Below are 20,630 nucleotides of genomic sequence, written 5' to 3' on the forward strand. Positions count from 1 at the left end.
ATTTAAAACAAAATTAAAAAGGGGTTGCCACCGCCCACTTCTAAACAAATAAATATTTATCAAAAACCAACTTATCGAAAATAAAACTGTAAATTGAGCAACGGCTCGAGTTAACTCGACTTATTGGCATTTCACAAAAAAATTATGAATAAACAAAACTTGGTGCTATCCTAGCATGGACACCCTCACTTGAGTTGTTTTTTATATATATTTTTTTTTTCTATAATAAAAGTGCGACTTTTTGCGCCTTACATTTGGTCTGAACGCCGACCCACTCTAATGCGCACATGTAATTTATGTAATTTTATGTATGTATAATGTGCACATGTATGTATGTATGTACCCTACTCCGAAGTGATCTATCGATATACCTAAGCCTTCATATAGCTTACAGCTGTGGCATTGAAGGTCAGAAAGGGAAAAATTAGTTGTGAAAAAAAAAATAAAACAAAAAATAAAATAAATGAAATAAAAAAGTGAATGAGTAGAAGGCGAAGCGAATGCGCAAAAACAACCGTTCGTACACTGTACATGCGCACACCCAAATACACACATACCTACATACAAGCATTCATAGTAATTACATAGATATTAACTAACAATTATTTCTGAAAACTCGCCTTTTAAGCATAAAACTGGACATGAAAAAGCAGTTAAAATTAGGAAAAATATTATTTAAGTGAAAGTTTCAAAAATATGACGAAACGCACTCATACATACGTACATACATACATACATTCGTGCCAAATATATGTAAAGGGTGGTTAAGCTTCAAGGGCCGGTGTTGATTTTGAATTATTATGATAATATTGGTATGGCTCAATTACGCGTGGAACGAAATATCGGCCAAATGGCCGCCGCGGCCTCGGCGGCACCTCAATCCGATGGTCCAAATTTTCGATGACGCTGAGGCATAATTGAGGTTATATGCCGTTAATGTTCTTGAATTGTTGGTGGCTTATCGACGTACACCTTTTCTTTCAAATAACCCCAAAGAAAGAAGTCCAACGGTGTCGTTGACGTTTAGGTGTGGTTCACATTCAACATCGGTGCTTGAAATTTAACCACCCTTTAAATCTTCAAGTATTTTTGGCATTAAATAGAAAGAGGTACGATTACGTTTTTAAAAACGAGAATGAAAATGTATTAAGCAGCAAAGTTTCTTGAAATGAATTATACAGAAAAACAGTTAATATCGCCATAAACGCTTTGGAATGTGCAAAATTGCTTTGAAATCATTAAGTTTATAAATCATAAAGTTTAGCCAAAGACATGGCACCAATTGGCTTAGCACTTAAAAACAAATTACCACCAGCTTCGTTATCACTTCTCTTATTAAGGCATTCGCAATTCGAGGAAAAGAAAGACTGCTAGGCGTTATTAAGAAAATTCAGATGCTGTTTTCGCCGTTTAAGAGATAGAGCCGCCAACAAAGTTTGGGTGATCGAATTGCATTTACCGAAATTATCGCAGGTTTCTTCTTCTTCTTAATTGGCGCTATAACCGCTTACGCTATTTTGGCTGAGTTTAACAAAGCACGCCAGTCGTTTCTTTCTCGTGCCAACCGGCACCAGTTGGACACACCAAGTGAAGTCAGGGGAGCAAAAAAAGTTGTACTGTCGAGACAAAAATAGCGATCATTATCAAAAAGTTCCCGGATGAAATTCAGAAACTTCAAAATAAAAGTTTATGGCATTCCTCAAAACTAAATAATATTATCGCCTTCAAAGTAGTACCCATCAACTGCAACGCACTTATGTCAGTGTTCGCTCAAGCTTTCGAAATATTTCTGGAACTCTATTTTCGGTATAGCCATCAGAGCCGTCTTCGACTTTTTCATTATTTTCTTTCGACGTCGAAGTGATTTCCAGCAGTGGCTTTTTGACTCGATCAAACAGAAATAAGTCGCAGTGGCACATGTCAGGTGAATTCGATGGCTGTTGGATGGTATTCGTTTTGGTCTTGGCGAAACACTCACGGATAATGCTGGCCCTGCACGAAGGTGCGTTATCGCGAAGCAAAATCAATGAGTTATTTTGCAACAAATCCTGATGTCTGGATTGCTTGTCGTCCTCATAAGCCCACGTCTAGTCTGAAAGTGACGTCGCGTTTGATGAGTGGTGGTTCGGTGTTGATTTTCTTAGAAATCATGCCTTTGGCGATATCAACGCGGTCCCTGTTTTGCAGTTGCTTTGGGATCAACTTTGCAGCAATACGGCACAAACCCAAATCGCAGCTCATTAACTACAATGTCCTGAATGGATCCGTAAGCAATATTTAAGTCCTTTGCAAGCTCTCTTATGGTTAATTTGTGGTTATTGGTCAACTTTTCGTTCACTTTCTCTTTCTGTTTTCTCTTTATAAAACTTTATTAATGTTTTCAGTTTTATCAGTTCTCGATGTCGACGGCTTGCCACTTAGTTCATGTTCTCGTTGTTGTTGTAGCAGCATAAATAATCTCCATACATATACTGGAAATGCTGCTGAAGTGACAGTCCTTGGCCCGATATGAATCCGGGTCGTTCTGGTTACGTAGAACAGACTGTCGTGTCATCCTCAATGGAGTCACCGCCTCTTTTGAGGCGTTCACGTTCAGTTTCCCAACATTTCTAAGGTTTTGTCACCATTAAATTTCTTTTTAAAGCAAAATTCAAACCCAAGCAATTCAAGCAATGGCGATCAAATTTTTGTAGGAATGTTTGTCACAGATGTGGTAACCTAACAAACATAAAGAGCGATGGTCCAGTCTAGAACGCTGCAGAACTGCAAAGTGTTTTGTGAGAAGTTCGAACAGGGAACTATCAAACTTTTTTTAAAACTTGGAAGGAGAGACGTTCGGTTGATGGTCGGTATTATTACAGGACACAACCCACGGGGTCAGCATATGAATAGGCTGTGAGTGTCCTGCCTTTTCTAGAGCACGGCTACGAGTTTTGCGTTCCGATGTCGTGAGAATGATTAATATTCGTTCTCTAAAACTGGAGGATATATTTACAGATTTGCCAAAGAATCTGAAATATTCTCACAGGACTAACTACCTTTGCCTCTGTCTCTATTCTATCCTATATATTTCTCTGATACCTTTCTCCTTCCCTCCTTGACTATCTACCCTCTTTCCAGAGGTTTAAATACAATGTGCTCTTTAGCCTGAGTGTTTTAGGAGCCACCAAATTTCAACCTAACAAACCAAACAGAACTCAAATCAGTTGATTTAGAGCTTCAGCTGGCAGTTGCTTCGGAAACCTTTCGATCATACTTTAAGATCCGTGACTCCTACCTTCTGCCAAAACATATCTAAATAGAGTGCGAATCGAAGAACTTCTTTAGCAAAAATTTAAAGATTTAATTTAATTTACTGGCATTAGGGTGGTATTCGGTGGTGGTTCGTATTACTATGGATCAATTTCTGGTGTATGTGCGATCTACAGGATCAACCAGTTCTAACTTGAAAAAATGGTTTCAAGTGAATCATTGAAAGTATTGCCCATCAATGGCTACTACTTTTTCCCATCTTTCTGGTAGATCTCGTATACAGTCGCGGTAAAACTGTTCATTTTTTGAGGCTATCCGCGGATCAAGCCATTTTTGAAGTCTTCATATGAATAAAGCTGCTGGTCAGCTAAACCATGTGCCATCGATCGGAGCAGGTGATAATCGGACGGCGGAATATCTGGAGAATATGGCGGGTGGGGTAGGATTTCCCATTTCAGTGTTTCCAGGTAGGTTTTAACGGATTTGGCAACATGAAGTCGAGCACTGTCATGCTGTAGAATCACTTTTTCATGCCTCTTCGCGTATTGCGGCCGATTCTCGTGCAGTGCTCGGCTCAATCACATCAATTGAAGTCCATACCGATCCCCAGTGATGGTTTCGCTTGGTTTTAACAGTTCATAATAAATAGCATAACCTTCCTAGCGTGAAAATTCGGCCAAGGCGACGACGTAGAAGCATGACCGGGCAGTCTCCATGACTCTCTTTTCTTTGGATTGCTGTAGTGAATCCATTTTTCATAACCCATCTGGATGCAATGAAGAAAACCCCTCCTTTTTCGCCGCTGGAGCAGTGGCAGTTGTTCACAGGCGAAAAAACGATGTTCAACATCTCTTGGTTGTAACTCATAAGGAATCCAAGTCACCTGTTTCTGAATCACTCCCAAAGCATGCAATTGATTGGAAATTAATTAGCGGGTAACTCCTAATACTGAAACAAGCTCTTCTAGCGTTTGACACGGATCCTCATTGAGCAATGCCTCCAATTCAGCGTCTTTGAAGCCTTCACGCGGACGGTCGTCACCATTAAAACCACCGTCTTTGAAGCAACGAAACCAATCTCGGCACGTTGCTTCACTTAAGCAGCATCTCCATAAACTTTGTGTAGCTCTCGATGCGCTTCAGCCGCCTTTTTTTCGAATGAAAGATGATTATTCGGCACAAAATCAGACATTTTCACAAAACCAAAAGTATATGATACCAAAACAAAATCACTAATGAGTCGAAGCAGTTTGTTTATCATATGTCTAAGCTTGGTTTATGATGTTTAGGTTATGTTAGAATCGACTAGCACACATTGCTGGCCGCTTCTATTGACAAAGAGCGGGAACTTAGTTGCGCGCCTAATAACTCAATGGAAAGAAAATAGTTTTTTTTAAGCTACGCGCTGAAAAGTGTTTTGCGTTCGGCCCCCAGACACGCACGTAACATCTTCAATATTAGTTGCTATAGTAAATTAAGGTAAGCGCCATTTTGTGTTTTCAATATAACAAAATTTTTGAACTACTCACAATTTAACAAGCGAATGAACGCAAAAAAACATGAAAAATGAAAAATAAAAAATAAAAAAATAATTATTTAACTCCGTTTCTAAATCTGATATCAAAGCAAAATATGTACAGATATTTATCATTCTTATATTATTCATTATGAAGTTGATGAAATTATATGAACCAACTCAGCTAATTTTTTGTTGTTGATTTGTGCCATATTTCTGTTTGCTTTTTGATATACGAGTATTTTCTTGCCTTAATTAATTATGAAATCATTTCAACGAACTTACTTGTTTTCAAAGAATGTAAACTGATCGATCACTCACCTAAAAGAAAAGAGAAACGAAACAAGAAATATTGTTTAGTGATATACAATAAGGAATTTCGCATAAAATTGACAAGAGAGAGACTCATTTCTATACCCATTCGAATACTCTATGTGGGAACAATATAAGCGCTAAATTACACGGCAAATACATAAGCAGCGATTAATAAAGATTAGTATTATGCATACATACATACATATTTACACATATACACACATACATACATATAGATACCATTTGTAAGCGAGAAAAAATAGCTACATAACATTTTTTTGGCTAACACAACTTTAGGCCAACAAACCATTAGCCTTGTCGATGGTGTCTTCTGCTCTAATCGCCCGAACTCTTCAAACTTTGCCTTTTGTTGTTTTACAAACTTATCTCTGATAAATCACTTCCGCTGAAGTTTGCTTAGGCGTATGCATATATATATGCATATGTGTGTATGGGTGAGTATGAGTAGGAGGTGCAGATCTTCAATGTTGTAATTGGTAGCCGGATTTTTAAAGCTGTTTTACTAATGTTTTCTGGCGTGAAGCATATAACTTTAAATCTGCATATGCATGTACGTATGTACATATGTATGTGTGTATGTTTGGGCGTAACGCTGTAAGTCGTGCACGATAGACGTAGGCGATTGTTATTAAGTTTCTACGAAATATTAAGAAAAAAACATCTTTTGAGAAATGTTAATATCAGTGAGTGCCCGCAATGGGGCGCCAAATTATGCTTATTCACGAGACTGTTTCTTTCTTTCTTTGTTACGAAATTCATGAAACAAGAGAGGTTTGAGAGTTCACAGTAAACAAATTGTTTATGTAATAATCAAATGTTTCTACGCTGAAGAAGTCAACCATTTATTAGCTCAAATGGGCAAGAAAAAATTTATGTAAGCCTAGAAAAGTTTGGAGCTGCCTGTCTCCCATCGCCGCCGGTCTCCCATCGGTGGCGGTTAGGGGAACACTCGGCAGATATGCAGAGTTGATGAGACATTAACTACCACTCGGGGCTGCCAAGACTCAGTACCACAAAATCGTCCTCTGGTCGTTTACGGCATGGAAGATTTTGAGTAATGCCAATGTCTGTTCGAGAACCACCTCTTGCATAGTGTCATTGTTGAATGGGGTGCAAATCAATTAAAATTTGAAGCACGATTTTGCGACTCCTTTCATTTCTGGCTCGATGAGTATTTGAATAAAAAAAATCCATATTTGGTGTGAGAATAGACCTTGTGCGACTCTCGATAAAGTCCTTATTTCGCTAGCTTCACATGACGAATGGTTGAGTGATGAGCTTCAGAGGCAAGTTTTTCGCTAGTTGTTGGCTGGCTCCCTATTCGAATACCAATAGTTTTTGTGCTATAGGGTTGCAGCAAGATGGTAAATGAAATCATCACTTTATTGCACTTATTTTTGGTGTACAAGTCATCTTAAGAACTGGGTAGGATCAATTGATCGTCTTTGGTCTTGGTGAAGGTTCATCAAGCCACTGATCTAAGCTAATGAAGCAGCTAGGTTGGACGGCTTGGAAGTCAATAGTCGGCGTAAAGCAAAAGCGATAAGGCCGCTTATGCTGAAAAAGTGTTCGAAAGACCCAAGGTATTAATTAAATGTAACTCTCTAATAGACCAATTTTTATTTGTCTGAGTCTGAAGAATTTTCCAAAGGTAATTTCGGATAAAAACTTCTTTTTTTTGCCTTTTTATGAAAGATTAATGATTTTTGTCGAACTTTGATTTACTAACTTTAGGATGGTAATACAGATCTTAGCTGTTATGGGTAAGTACTAGAACGGGGTACTTGTGACCAATGAAGCTTGAGACAAAAAAATTGGCTTCTCGAGACAGAAGAATCGATATAATTTTAAGATCCGATTTATAGTTTTAAAATCCGACTCCGGAGACATAAAAAGAAGAAGAAGAATGTAAAAAAGGGACTCCTACGTACGACAGAAAAATATTTTTTTTATTTTTCGAAATTGAAAAAATATTTTTTTGTTTCGAAATTGAAAAAAAAAAATTTTTTTCGGAATTGAAAAAATATTTTTTTGTTTCGAGATTAAAAAAAAAAATTTTTTTTGCGAAGTTGAAAAAATATTTTTTTTGCGAAATTGAAAAAATATTTTTTTTGCGAAGTTAAACAAATATTTTTTTTGCGAAATAAAAAAATATTTTTTTTTTGTCGATATTGAAAAAATATTTTTTTTTGCGAAATCGAAAAAATATTTTGTTTTTCGAAATTGAAAAAAAATTATTATTTTTTCGAAATTGAAAAAAATTTTTTTTCTAAATCCAATTTGCAAGCAGAAATCGACGGTTTAGCTTCTATAGCTGAACTTGGCTGTCCCGTTGCTGGAAGAATTTGCCCATAAGGCAAACTTTTTGTATAATTTGTTTTTATTTGCTGCTTAAATGCTACGAAAAAGAAATATATTGCTTTATCTTCCATACAAAATTTATGTAAATATAGCCAGACTAATTTTTTTGATTTTTTTTTTCATTTTATTGTTTGAAGAAAGCTTTGAAAAAGAAAAATGTTGTATTATCTTCCATACCAAATGTATGTAAATATGGAGTGACTAACTTTTTTGAATTTTTGTTTTTCATTTTATTGTTTGAAGAAAGTTTTGAAAAAAAAAATGTTGCCTTATCTGTCATCTACACTAATATTATTAAGAGGAAAACTTTGTTTGTTTGGTTGTAATGAATAGGCTCAAAAACTACTTGACCGATTTTAAAAATTCTTTCACCATTCGAAAGCTACATCATCCACGAGTAACATGGATTATATTTTATTTTAGAAATAGGGCTCGAGATATAGGTCAAAACGTGGACCCGGGTAACCTTCGGATGTGTATGTACAATATGGATATCAAATGGAAGCTGTTGGTGAATGCTTTAGTCCAGAGTATTTTTCATGCCGCTCCGTGACTAGGGTCTCGAGATAGAGACCAAAACGTGGACCCTAGAATGTGTTTGTACAATATGGATATCAAATGAAAGCTGTTGATAAGTGCTTTAATACGGGGTAATTTTCATACCTATAGATGACTAGGGTCTCGAAATATATGCCACAACGTGGACCCGCTGTGTCTTTGCACCGAATTAAACCAAACTTACGCACATTGTTAAGTAAGTATTGAGAATGGGTTTCGTAAAGTTTGGTTGTAATTAGGAGCACTGGCAACGGGTACAGCGTTCTTTTGAACCAGCCATAATGTCGCTTACTTTTTTAACGCTTGGGGCGGAACTGAACTGTCAAATTGACAGTGTGAGTTACAATGTGTCAATATTTCTTTCTGATTTGGATGCCATAAGGAAAAAACGTAAGTGCATCATGTAAAAATTGTTTGTGAATTTTTTTGGAGTGGATTTTGGAACAGTGAATAATTTCTTACGAAATTTGAGAATTTAATGTGAAATCCGAATGAAATTATGTGTTCGTGGAAAAAAAATTTTTTTTTGTTTTTTTTTTTTTTTGAAAAATATAAATGGATAATGGTTAAAAAAGCTCCAATGCTTAATAAAACATATAAATTGAAACGAAAAATTCATGGATGATCAGGAAAAAGACGATTGTTTATTCATATGCGTTGATTTTAAATTTAAAAACAATCTTCTTTTTTCCTGATTTTCAATTAATATTTTATATTTACTCAAAAACAAATAGAAAAACAAAAAATATTGTTTATGCCAAAGCGCTTAAATAAAGAATAAAGAAATAAATAATATGAAAATCATATATTTTCTGTTCTAAACCATATCTATTCTATTTTAGTGTGCCCAGCGAAGGGGCCGGGTTTGCTAGTAAAAAATATAGGCAACTCTGGCCGGACTAATTTCTTTTTTAATTTTTGATAAATTTTGAGTGTTTGTAAAAATCTACGAAACAAAAATTTCACGTTATCTTCCATAAAACATGCATGTAAATGTGGCCAGACTAATTTTTTTTTAATTTTTTGTAAATTTCTATTCTTCGAAAAAAGCTTTGAAAAAGAAAAATGTCGCGCTATCTTCCATACAAAATGTATGTAAATCTGGCAAGACTTTTTTTTGCAATTTTTTGTAAATTTTTATTCTTTGTAAAAACTTACATATGTAAATCTGGCAGGGTAATTTTTTATATTTTTAGAAAAAACTTTTAAAAAGAAAAATTTTGCCTTGCTTTCCATTCAAAATGTATGTAAATCTGGCGAGACCCTTTTCTGTTTATTTCTACTGTTTAAGAAAAGCCACGAGAAAGAAAAAGGTTGCCTTATTTGTCATAAAAAATATATATGTAAATGTTACCAGACTAATTTTTTTTATATTTTGTTTTTTTGTAAATTTCTATTCTTCGAAAAAAAGCTTTGAAAAGGAATAATGTTGCATTATCTCCTATAAAAAATGCATGTAAGTCCGGCCAGACTCATTTTGTAAATTTTTATTGTTTGAGAAAAGCCACGAGAAAGAAAAATCTTCGAAAAAGAAAAATGTCGCGTTATCTTCCATAAAAAATGGATGTAAATCTGGGCCAACTCATTACGTGTGAATGTGACAACGAAAGCACTAACGAAAAGAGGGTTAAATTAGCAGCTCTTCATTCTTAATAAAAAATCTCCATTTCCTGCATAAATTTGTGTAGAGCACAAATAAATTTGTTAGTTTTGGGAAACCCTTTTCAAATAATCTCATAATCCAAATTTAAATAATTTTTTCCATTTTTGTAATATACAAAATTTATGCCAGCAAATTGCGTAACTTTTCAATTTCATTTCGTTTTATAATCATTTTTACAACTTTTTAACTCGACCGCTCAGGTACAACCGCAATTTATTACAAACTTCTGCCCACCAGTAAAATTTCACCCTTGGTTGTAATTTTTCTGCCATTAAATTTCCATTTTCCTCAATCTCACTTTAAAGCCAAAGTAAATCTATGCTGGCGCATTTGGCGTTGTCGTTGTCGTTGTTTTTTGTTGTCGCCTTTGCTTTTGAGCGGAAAACTTTAAATTGCTATCGCACTATCGCAAGGATGAGCAGAAGATGCTCAAAATAACTGCTTTTATTAACCGTTTTCTGCTCGTTGTGCTTCAACGTTGTTGTTACTTTGTGCGTGTGTGGCGCATATGTGGTTTTTGTTGTTGTTGCACTATAACTATTTTTGTCGTTGGCATTTTTTATGCTGCTTGCCGCATTCCGGTCTGCTGCAACACCTTTGCAACATTAATTGCTTCCATGCCACCGTAACGAAAATCACGCACACACTTGCAGCCACTTGCAACGATGCATGCACTCTCAAAAATACGCACACACTTACATGCACTCAGTTGGATGGGGCTTGTTGGAGGGAAGAATTCAAAGGCTGCACAACGTTTCCTTCCATCTGAACACGCGCTGTGGTTGGCCAATCCTTGCGCACGAAGATTGCAGTAGGCCCTTCCTCTTCCCTCCCTCACTCTTCATTACACAACTTTGTGTTATTTTTTTCCGTTGTGCTCATCATTGTCGTTCTCGTCATGCACTGTTCCAGTTTTTTCGGCTAACAATCCACTCGAGGGAACTAGTTTGCCAGGCTCATCTTGAGTCACCACAGGTAGAACCACTACGGCTGCATCGGTACATGTGTAACGCTATTATTGGCGCTGGTGGGTGGGTGTTGGTGGTAGTGGTGCTGGCACTTGTGATGATGTTGACAACGTGAGGATTGCTAGTCTTTACCGCTGCCGTGTGCAATTGATGAGCGTGCTAAGTGGCTGCATTGCACAGTCGGGCGTAGGGCGCGCAGGCGGACAGGCAAAGTGTAGAGGTGGGCGAAGGTTCACACAGAAGCAGCCACTGCTGTTTTTGGTGTTGGGTACCTTTAGGGTAACCTTTCTCGGTCTTTCACTCCCTCACAGGTGGCTTGGTTATTACCGTATTCATGTTTGATGCTCTCCTGGCTAACTTCTTTGCTGTTGGATCAAAGCGTTGGCTTAACTCAAGAGGCGAAGTCAATTACTTTGAGTGGGGCATTTATTTTTACGACAAATCAAAAAAGGAGCATGTGGGCAACTCCGCTTTTTGGGCGGCTATGCAGGTATGCATGGAAGCTTGCTCAAGTGCCCCATTCGGTGCTTGTCGAATGCATTTGCAGTTTCACCAAATTCTCAGCCTACCACTTGGCCGAGCAAAATCGTATTACATGCGAGTTCTGGTAAAATTCAATGCAATTTAGAAATTTTTTTGCATATAAATGTATGTGTGTGTGTATGTGCGTGTCCTTTGCCTGTTTCCTAAAAGCCATTCTGGACGTTTTAATTAACTGAAATTAAAAAAATTTCTTTCGATTGTGGGCGATCTGGCCTTTTACTAATTTTAAGGAAGGCGAGGAAGCGGACACAGGATTTCAAAGGGTAAAATAAAAATTAAACGAGATTATGCACAAAAACGCTCGCCCAGCTTTTTTGTATTTTTTGGCCTCTTTTCATTTTTTTTTGGTTTCGTTTGGCTTACAAACATCGTAGCTGTTTCGTATTTTTTAGCCACTAATTTTTTGTCTAATTTTTTTGATTTTTGGTTACCCTCAATTTCTGAGTCGCGTACGAAAATGAAACTGTTCTTAATAAAACTAACTATTAAACAAAATATAGGAAAACACTGGACGGTTTAAAAAAATAACAGTTTTCCACAATTTTGTACTTGAACATTTTTTTGCATCTTATATTCATATATATATGTGTGCATATATTATAATGGGGACCTACTGTTTCAAGCCGACTCCGAACGGCAGATATTTTTATGAGGAGCTTTTTCATTGCAGAAATACACTCGAAGGTTTGCCATTGCCTGCCGAGGGGCGACCGCTATTAGAAAAATGTTTTTCTAAATTTTAGTGTTCCACCGAGATTCGAACTTGCGTTCTCTCTGTGAATTGCGAATGGTAGTCACGCACCAACCCATTCAGCTACAGCGGAGGCCGAATCTTACTCTAATCTAAAATATCTTGCACAAAAGATTATTATAACACGAAATTGCATAAGGCAAGTGGCTATTAAGTGAAAAAACAAAAAATGTTTTTTAAATGTGAGAAGAATACGAATTTCAAAACCTAATTGACAAAAAAATTGGGAGCCAACGTTAAACCTCCGACTGAATTTCTGCTTTGAAAAATCTACTGTGTTTTGTGACATTCGGAGGTGGCATGCAACTGCAGGCTCTTTAATTTGCAGGACAACATCAAGCAGCACGAAAAATTAGATGCTGTGAGCCAAAAAAAAAAAAAAAACAAAACGAAATAAAACAAAAGAAAAAAACTAAACAAAAAGAAAATTTTACAATTATAAGCCGGCCACCAAAACTGTAATTAACTTCACGGATCATGCAAGTTTTCGAAGTTTCTTGACGTGCCGAAACCGAGTAATCAGAGTAATCAGTATTGGAGTCATTTGAAGAAGATATTCCGGCTTAAAATTGCAAAAAACGCACAGTTTGACTGTATTCGAGGTTTTGTGGCTTTACTAAATATTTTTTAGAGGACATGCCACGATTGATATGCAGATTCCTTTGATGCTGAATGTCAAGTACTTAGGACTCATATTAAATAGGAAACTCACGCGGAAAGCTTATATTGAGGAAAGATTAAAGAAGGCCAACGTTGCCTTATATACTTGCAAAAAAGCGGTCGCTATTAAATGGGGATAAATCTCGTGTCACGCACTGGCTCTATACTTCTGTAGTTAGGCCAATCTTAGCACACGGAATACTGGTATGGTGGCCATCTACCTAAAAGCAAGTTACGCTAAAATCATGAATAAAATCTAAAGAAAAGATTTTTAAGCATCTGTAGTGCTTTAAGCACCACTCAAAACAAAGCGCTGGAAGTGCTAATCAACTTGGCTGCACTACATCGTGTAGAGAAACACGTGGCCGCCGCCTCGGCGCTTAGACTCCAAAGTATGGCGCTTTGGAAAGACTGGCAATTTGGCCAGGCCTCCATTTTACACACTCCTAAAAGTCACAAACTAGAAATATACTACTTTATTCCTAGACTCACCTTCGACAGACTCTTCAAGACGAGCATTCCATCAAGAAGAGAAGGGCAAACACCAATGCCATGAAGAAGGGGGGGAAGTAAATTTCCAAGCTAAACGATAAGGTTGGCTATGCAGTATTTTCGAAGAAATCAGGACTACAACTACTGCAAAGTCCATCAGGCTGAAGTTCTAGCTATAAAAGAAGTGGCTACGTATCTAAATATGCATGACGTAAAAAAATTATTATAAATATATTCTCGGGGGCCATTAAACCAATGAATGCGATAGAGAAATGAGGTTCCCGTATCGAAGAGTGGTATCACAAGTGAGGAGTTCTTACAGACCGACTACCACCATGGCCTAACCTAACCTAAGACCTCGGGTTCGAAATTCGTGTCAGTTTTTCACAGAAATTTATTCAATTTGCTCAAAAAGATCTCCGTTGTAACCAATACACACACATATGCCAACACTTTACACATTCAAAGGTCTCCTTCAGCTCTCCGCAGTCTCTTTTATTGCCTTAATTGTCTTCATGCGCTTTATGAAAAGTAGTAAATAGTAAAGGTTATAGACACATGAGGCCATATTGGATAACTAAAGAGCTTACGGGATAATATTTAAGTAGTCTTGGGCCAACAAAATCTCGCATTCTACTTTCTATTTAATTTTTGGTCTGTTGGAAAGAACTCGGCGTGCACCATGACGCGATAATAAATGAGGATGGTCAAAAAATCCTTGATTTTGGAATGAGTTTGTGGACTTTTTTGTTTTTACCCATCTGAAAAGCGCCATTTCGTGACTGTTGGTTTGTTTCGTAGTCTTGCTCAAGGACTCATATTGTAGTTTTAAAGTGTTTGCCCCACTTATAAGCTTCTCTTTATAGCCTTGCCGAGCTCCGTAGATTATCTCGTTAAATTTGCATTGCTTACGCAAAAGAAAAAAATTTCAGATAGACTTTCTCTCTCCCGCGTTTCAAATTCATTTCTAAAAATTCTCATACTTTCGTGTGACACTTAAATCCTAATTAATAATTCACTTTGAATTGTAAATATACTAATTTGTTTGCCTCGGTACGAGCGTCCCAGGAGCAGTCCTTTTTATCTTAATTCAAATGAAAGCACAAACGTAATTTGTTTACATGTTTTAAATTTTTTCAATTAAACTAAAACATATCTTGCTGACTCGTTCTTGACACTAATGAAATTTTAATTTCTTTTACTTAATGAATGCCACAGAAAAAGGACTTTTGTTATGGCAGTCTCGCGCTCACTCGCAGCGAAAAAATGATTTTTCTGTTTTAACTTGCAAGCTTAACTAATTATAATTATTTTTTGTTGTTGTTGCTACTGTTGTAACAACATGAAATAATCCTAAAAATGTTTGATAAGTGCCGCTGAAGTGGCAGTTCTTGGGCGGATTTAAGTCTGGGCTGTACCGAATTATTTTTCAGTCCGACTTTAGAGATGCTGAATAATGAACGCAGTGAAATTTTTTATACGAAGAAGATGCGAAACACCGACAACGAAAATATTATCAAAAATCAGCGGAAATTTTGAGCAGCTTCGGACTTGTACTTTGTTATACTAAAATTCAATAAGCTATAAAGCGGCATATTCAAATTGAAAAAGGAATTTCTTATTAAAAATTGTGAAATTTTATTTATTTATTTATTTATTCACATATTTAGTCTATGAAACAATAATTTCTTACAGACTAATTATAAATTATACTTAAATTAGGGCATCTTGTTCACAATATCAGTAAAAATTGTTTTCGGCGAAATGGAGGCATGGGTAAGTTTATTCTTTCGTAAGCTACTTATCTGATACAAAACATACAAGTTAGAGATAATATTGGCCTTCTTTTGTCGAGCGATTCCAAATTGAGCAGCGCTAAACATGCAAAATGCGAAGCTTAGGATCCGAGAAATCTAATGAACGTACGGCAGGGAACGCGTGCGCTTTATTCTATCAATATGGAACTGGCGGAAAGGGCGTCAGATTACTGCTGCATACTCCAATTGCGAGCGAACAAAAGAGGTTTTATGCTGTAGGGATCGGTAAATTCAGGGCTATCACGCCGTACAATACCAAGCATTGCGCATGAATTTCTAACGACAAAATTTATATGAATCATAATTATATATGACTGATCTTCAAGGGATTGCATAATTCCGCCAGACAAGCTGTACTGGGTTATTTAATAAACTGCGTGATTTTGAAAAAGAAACATGGACACATTTTTTAATATTTAAAGAAAGATGTGATTTCAAGCACCAAGAATATAATTCATCTAGTTCGAATTGGAGTTTCACCAAATCTGTAGTAATCTTAACGACTAAATAAATCTTCAGATCGTCGGCGTAGGTAGATACCTATGAAATGAGACTTTCAGCTATTAGTCCATAGATGTCGCTAGGAGTATTTCTAAACCTTCCCAAATGTCTTGTATTTTTGTCTGTCATCTGTCAACAATATTCAGTTCATTGTTTGTTACGTTTCATACAACAATGCATTTTTGTCGCTTTTAAAAATGTCGAACTTCCTGCCTTCAAACTACGATTTGCGGACATCGTTGGCCGATTTTCTGTTATCAATTGAAGAAAAACGCTTCTCAAGCTCATCAAATGCCTATAGAAGCCTATGGTGGACATGCTCTAAGTAGAGCACAGTGCTTCAGGTGGTTTGCAAAATTCCGAAGTGGTGATTTTAGCGTGGAGAACGAGGACCGTGGCCGGCCACCGAAAAAGTTTGAGGACGCCGAATTGCAAGCATTGTTGGATGAAGATGATGGTCAAACGCAAGAAATAATGGCAGAGCAGTTGGAAGTGACCCAAACAAGCATTTCCAAGCGTGGAATTGATTTAAAAGTTCGGAAGATGGGTGCCGCATGAACTGACAATGTGTCAATGCACCGCCACATAGAACAAGAGCAACCACTGGTGCATGCGGCTTACTCACCAGACTTGGCGCCTTCCGATTATCATTTGCTTGCATCGATGGCCCACGCACTTTCCGAGCAGCGCTTCAATTCTCACGAAGAAGCCAAAACATGGCTCGATGATTGGGTTTCGGCCAAAGACGGCCAATTTTTTGGGCGCGGCATCCACAAATTGCCTGAGAGATGGGAAAAATGTGTCGCCAGCGATGACTATTATTTTGAAAATTAAATTTGTAACCATTTTTTGTTAATAAACGTTTGAAATTGAAAAAAACCTCATTTCATAGGTATGCAGAAAGTTGGTGAATGAAAAGCAAGAACTAAATTAATTTCCACACAGAATAAATAGCAATGTTCCCAGAATGCTACCTTGTGGTACACCAGAAGTGGCGAAAAAAGGTTAAGATTGAATATCATCCAGTGAGACAACGCTCCGCCTTTGATTCAAATAGCATATAAGCCATTGCAGAAAAGTAGAATGAATACCCACGCAGGTGAGCTTAGCCTTAGCTTGGATATGAAACTTTGTCGCAGGCTTTGGAAAAGTCGGTGAATATGTAACCAAATTTGCTCCCAGGAGAGTATGAATTCTGATGAAAATTTTTTGAAATTTTATACCAAAAATATTGTACAAAGTTTGAAACCTGGATTTACATGTCCTTTGTCATGGAGGGAGCTATATATTTTTTTTGAATTTATGAAAATTAAAATAAAAATAAGTGGATACTTCTCAATATGTTTGGCGCCTCGCTGTAGCTTTACACTAAAAACCAAACATTATATTACCATACCCCAAACGGCTGCGTAGGTCTTATGCACTCCGCCTCGCGTGTCGCTTGAGTAGAAGGCGGGCATTCGTTGGTTGTTATTACTTTTTAATAAATAACTAAACTCACGTTTAAAACACATATTTAAGTATAAGTAATTTTCTATGTACCTTTTTTCTATTAAATTATAAAACCAAAACTTGCATTTATGTGCTGTTGTATAGCCCATAGAAAAGGATCAACGGCCTCACGCTTTGCACGCAATAAAGAAGCATAAAATTGTACAAAAAATTTCCGTTCTTGCCAATAAACTAACGCTCAAGGCTTTGAAAACTGCCCTTCGTGCAGACGGCGACATGTTTTGCACGCCCTGACCACTCAGTCGCCCAACACACGCGTCGAATTCATATGCACATAATATAAAATGCGTTTGGCTCTGTGTGTATGTGTTTGTATCATCGTCACATCAATAATCGTGAGAATAGTTGGGAAGTGACACACCTTAGTACTTAGTAAACTGGAAAATCGGTTGTACAGGACAAATACAAACTCGCTATGACATCAGGATATTGCGTAACTACGCCGCAGCCAACTTAAGCTGGAACATTAGCCACAAGCACGCAGGCAAACTAGTAGACCCAATAAAGGGGCGCGCCACATTTGGACGTGTTTGTGCCCTACCTTTTATACACCTTGATAATTATTATGCATACATACATACATATAAAAGTGTATGTGTACAATGAACTGCCTAAAGCCGAAAGCTGAACTAGCCCTTTTTTTACTGGTACCAGTCTACGCGAGTGGTGAACATAATGGTTACGAGCAGCTCTGTCCTGCTGTTCAGGCGAGGTGTATGCCACTGAGTAGAGCAACAGAACTTGAAATCAGCAGATATATAAATCTGCGAGCTAGTGTTGAAGGTGTTTGCAGGCAAACTGACAATACCAGATATTAGAAACTTTCTATAGTATGGACAGATACATGGCGGGAGTACTCATACGACAGGGGTGGCTCTCTTATCAAATGATCGAAGAGTGGGTGACAGCAAGCAAATGCTACTTTCGATGTATTTCATCACGACAGTAACGGACATTGACTGTATTGCTCAAACCGCCTACCGACGAAATACTTAGTACCGGGGGACGGAGCTTAGACAATGACAATATTCGATGAAGCGTCACTTGGAGTGTTTGAGAGAAAGCTTCTGCGGAAGATTTTTGGACCTTTGCGACGGCAAATATCGCAAACAAGGGAAAATGTACTCTTTGAGCTTTCCGACGACATAGGCATAGCGCATCGAATAAAGATCCAGCGGCTTCTTTGGCTGTGCCATAACGTCCGCATGGATGCAAACGCTCCGGCTCGGAAAGTATTCAATGCGTTGGCAAATCGTGGTAACAGAGGAAGCGAAAGTTCTCTTCTACGTTGAAAAGATCAGGTGGAGAAGAACTTGTCCTGACTTGGTGTTTCCAACTGGCGCTGGTTGGCACTAAAAATAAACCACTGGTGCGCTTAGCTAAATTCGGTTAGTCGGGGGTTCGGTGCTTTGACGGTGGAAGATTTAGTTAAAGTTAAAGTACCACGCAGATGGGGTGAAGCTTTCAATTCTTCCTTCTCGTAAAAGAAATAAAAAAAAAGGAATATAAAAATTAAAGCAAGTCCAGATTTTTCATCTTTGCTTTACCTGTTTATTACCGCTTAGTGGAGTTTGGCTCACAGTTTTTTTTTTTTGTGTAATTTTTTCTCTGTTTTTTGCGTTTTAACAGTAATAGAAAATAATTGATTTATTTGATTAATGCAAAGTGATAGTAAACATCACAAAGTTTTATAGCAAAAAGACAGTACGCCGATAGGTTCAGTAATTTTTGATTTGTGGCAGTTTGAAAATGAATTTATTCGTTTTTTAACACATTTTGGTTCATAGACACATTACTTTTGAAAGTTTATGCATTATGTGCATTGCATGTCAAAAAGAGCCTTTCTGGAGAGACTAGCTACAAAATGTAGAAACCCCGATGCAGATCGGCGCATTCTGTGCGTAGTTATTAGCTTACATGCATTTGTATTTTCAGATTTTATTCTATAAGATGTAGTAGTGAATATATGAATATGTCGCTGGCAATGACTGATGGCATAAAGGCACTACGAGAAAGGTTTCGAATACCTGCATACCTGCTAAGGATTCTCCAGAGCTACCTGAGCGAGCGTGAACTGCTGTACGATACAACAGATGGTCAGAAAACAAAAGGGATAACGTCTGGCGAGCTGAAGAATCTATTCTTGGCCCCGATCTCTGGAATCTGAGCTACGATGAGATATTGAGCATAGAAATGCCAGAAGATACATATTTAGTGGGATACGCGGACGATATAGTAGCGGTCGTACCAGCTCGGGACACTGAGGACGCTAGAAGGAAGCTGAACCAAGTCATTATAAGGACGTAAATATGGCTTGAGGACCACAACCTGGAACTAGCCAAACATAAAACCACTCGAGGTCAGCATGCAAATAGGCAACACGTCCTTAATGACCCAAAAAGTACTGAATTACCTAGGTATTCAATTTGATTGCAAGGCTCAGATACAGCATGCGGTTACCAAAGCAGCAAAGGTCACGGGTATGCTAAGTAGATTATTGGCAAACATCGGTGGGCCAACACAGAACAAAAGAAACTAATTATGGCGTCCAATGCTCCAAAACGGCAGCGAAGTATGGGGAATTGTGCTAAACTACAAAGCCAAGCGCAAAGCACTGGAAGCTGTGCAGCGATCAGCGGCACTCAGAGTTGCCTCAGCCTATCGCACTGTCTCAGGCGCAATTTTCCTGGACAGCGGTCAGATACCCATCGTCCTCATGGTACAGGAACGAATGCAGGCCTTCCCGAAGTAATATAGAAAGCAGGTCCGGGAATGGTGTCTACCCAGAAGGAGAGGAGGAATCGTTTTAGTGGCCACACCACACGGCGCAGTAGACGACGATCGCTGTAAGTGCGAGGGCATTTTGATTGAACCCTACCTCAACCACCAAAAAAAAAAAAACCAAAAAACAAAAAATGCCTGATGGCGTCTGTGATGACTGCCAGCCATTGCAAACTTTTCACTGCTAGATTTCTCAGCTTCCAAGCAATAATTTTCTGTAATATTCAACTCTAACTTTTAGTTAGTTAGAGGTATGCTTGTATATTTTAGTTAGATTTAAGTTTGTAATTGATTTATGGATATACTTTCATTACTCATTAGTGTTAGTAGTCAGTCTGAAATCATATTTTCTTGCTTCTTGAAATAAATAAATAAATTTCACTCTATTTCCCTAGCAGCTATGAAATAGCTCCAGAAAAGGAACTCATATTGGAGGCTTTGCCAGAATCACCACAGGGTATGCCCAGTATCAGGCTTGTTACTGGTGAGTGTACGTGCTTCGGTTGCCGGAATGCAAAATATACCGTTCGGTACGTAGGAGTCCGAAAGAAGAGTTGGCGCTTAGGGTTAGTTTGGCGTGTTTGTGCCAGTGCGTGATGTGGCAACAACACGTGTGCCGCTAATAAAACTACTTACCACTAATTTTTAAGTTGCGGGCCAGCATAAAATGTGCGCCAAATGTGATGCAAACGAACTAAACCAAACAGCCAGACAACCAGCCTACCAACCTACCAGCTAAGAGAACCAACGAGCGAGGGTAAAAGGATAACCATGTGCGCCACACACACACATAAAAATATGCATTAGTAGTAGAAAATGTGTGAATATGACTGCCCGTACGAGTACGAGCGGCATCGATTTCAGGCTCTGCTGCCAGTGCTGACGGCAATCCCGGTTACTGATGGCTGCAGGAGAGCGCG

General features: G+C 37.8%; 1 long non-coding RNA gene across 2 annotated transcripts in view; it reads right to left on the reverse strand.

Annotated features, from left to right (window-relative positions):
* The window catches only part of LOC128862716 (uncharacterized), a 131,627-nt gene that overhangs the window by 44,479 nt on the left and 66,518 nt on the right, over window positions 1-20,630 (reverse strand). Inside the window, exon 3 of one of the 2 annotated variants that reach the window (XR_008454535.1) lies at window positions 4,813-5,088. The exons of the other annotated variant lie outside the window; for it this stretch is intronic. This is a non-coding gene — a long non-coding RNA (uncharacterized LOC128862716). Of the gene's footprint in view, window positions 1-4,812; window positions 5,089-20,630 lie in introns of those variants that run through there. 2 annotated transcript variants of the gene reach the window in all.

The sequence above is a fragment of the Anastrepha ludens genome, chromosome 2, assembly GCF_028408465.1.
Source record: "Anastrepha ludens isolate Willacy chromosome 2, idAnaLude1.1, whole genome shotgun sequence".
Lineage (NCBI taxonomy): Eukaryota > Metazoa > Arthropoda > Insecta > Diptera > Tephritidae > Anastrepha > Anastrepha ludens.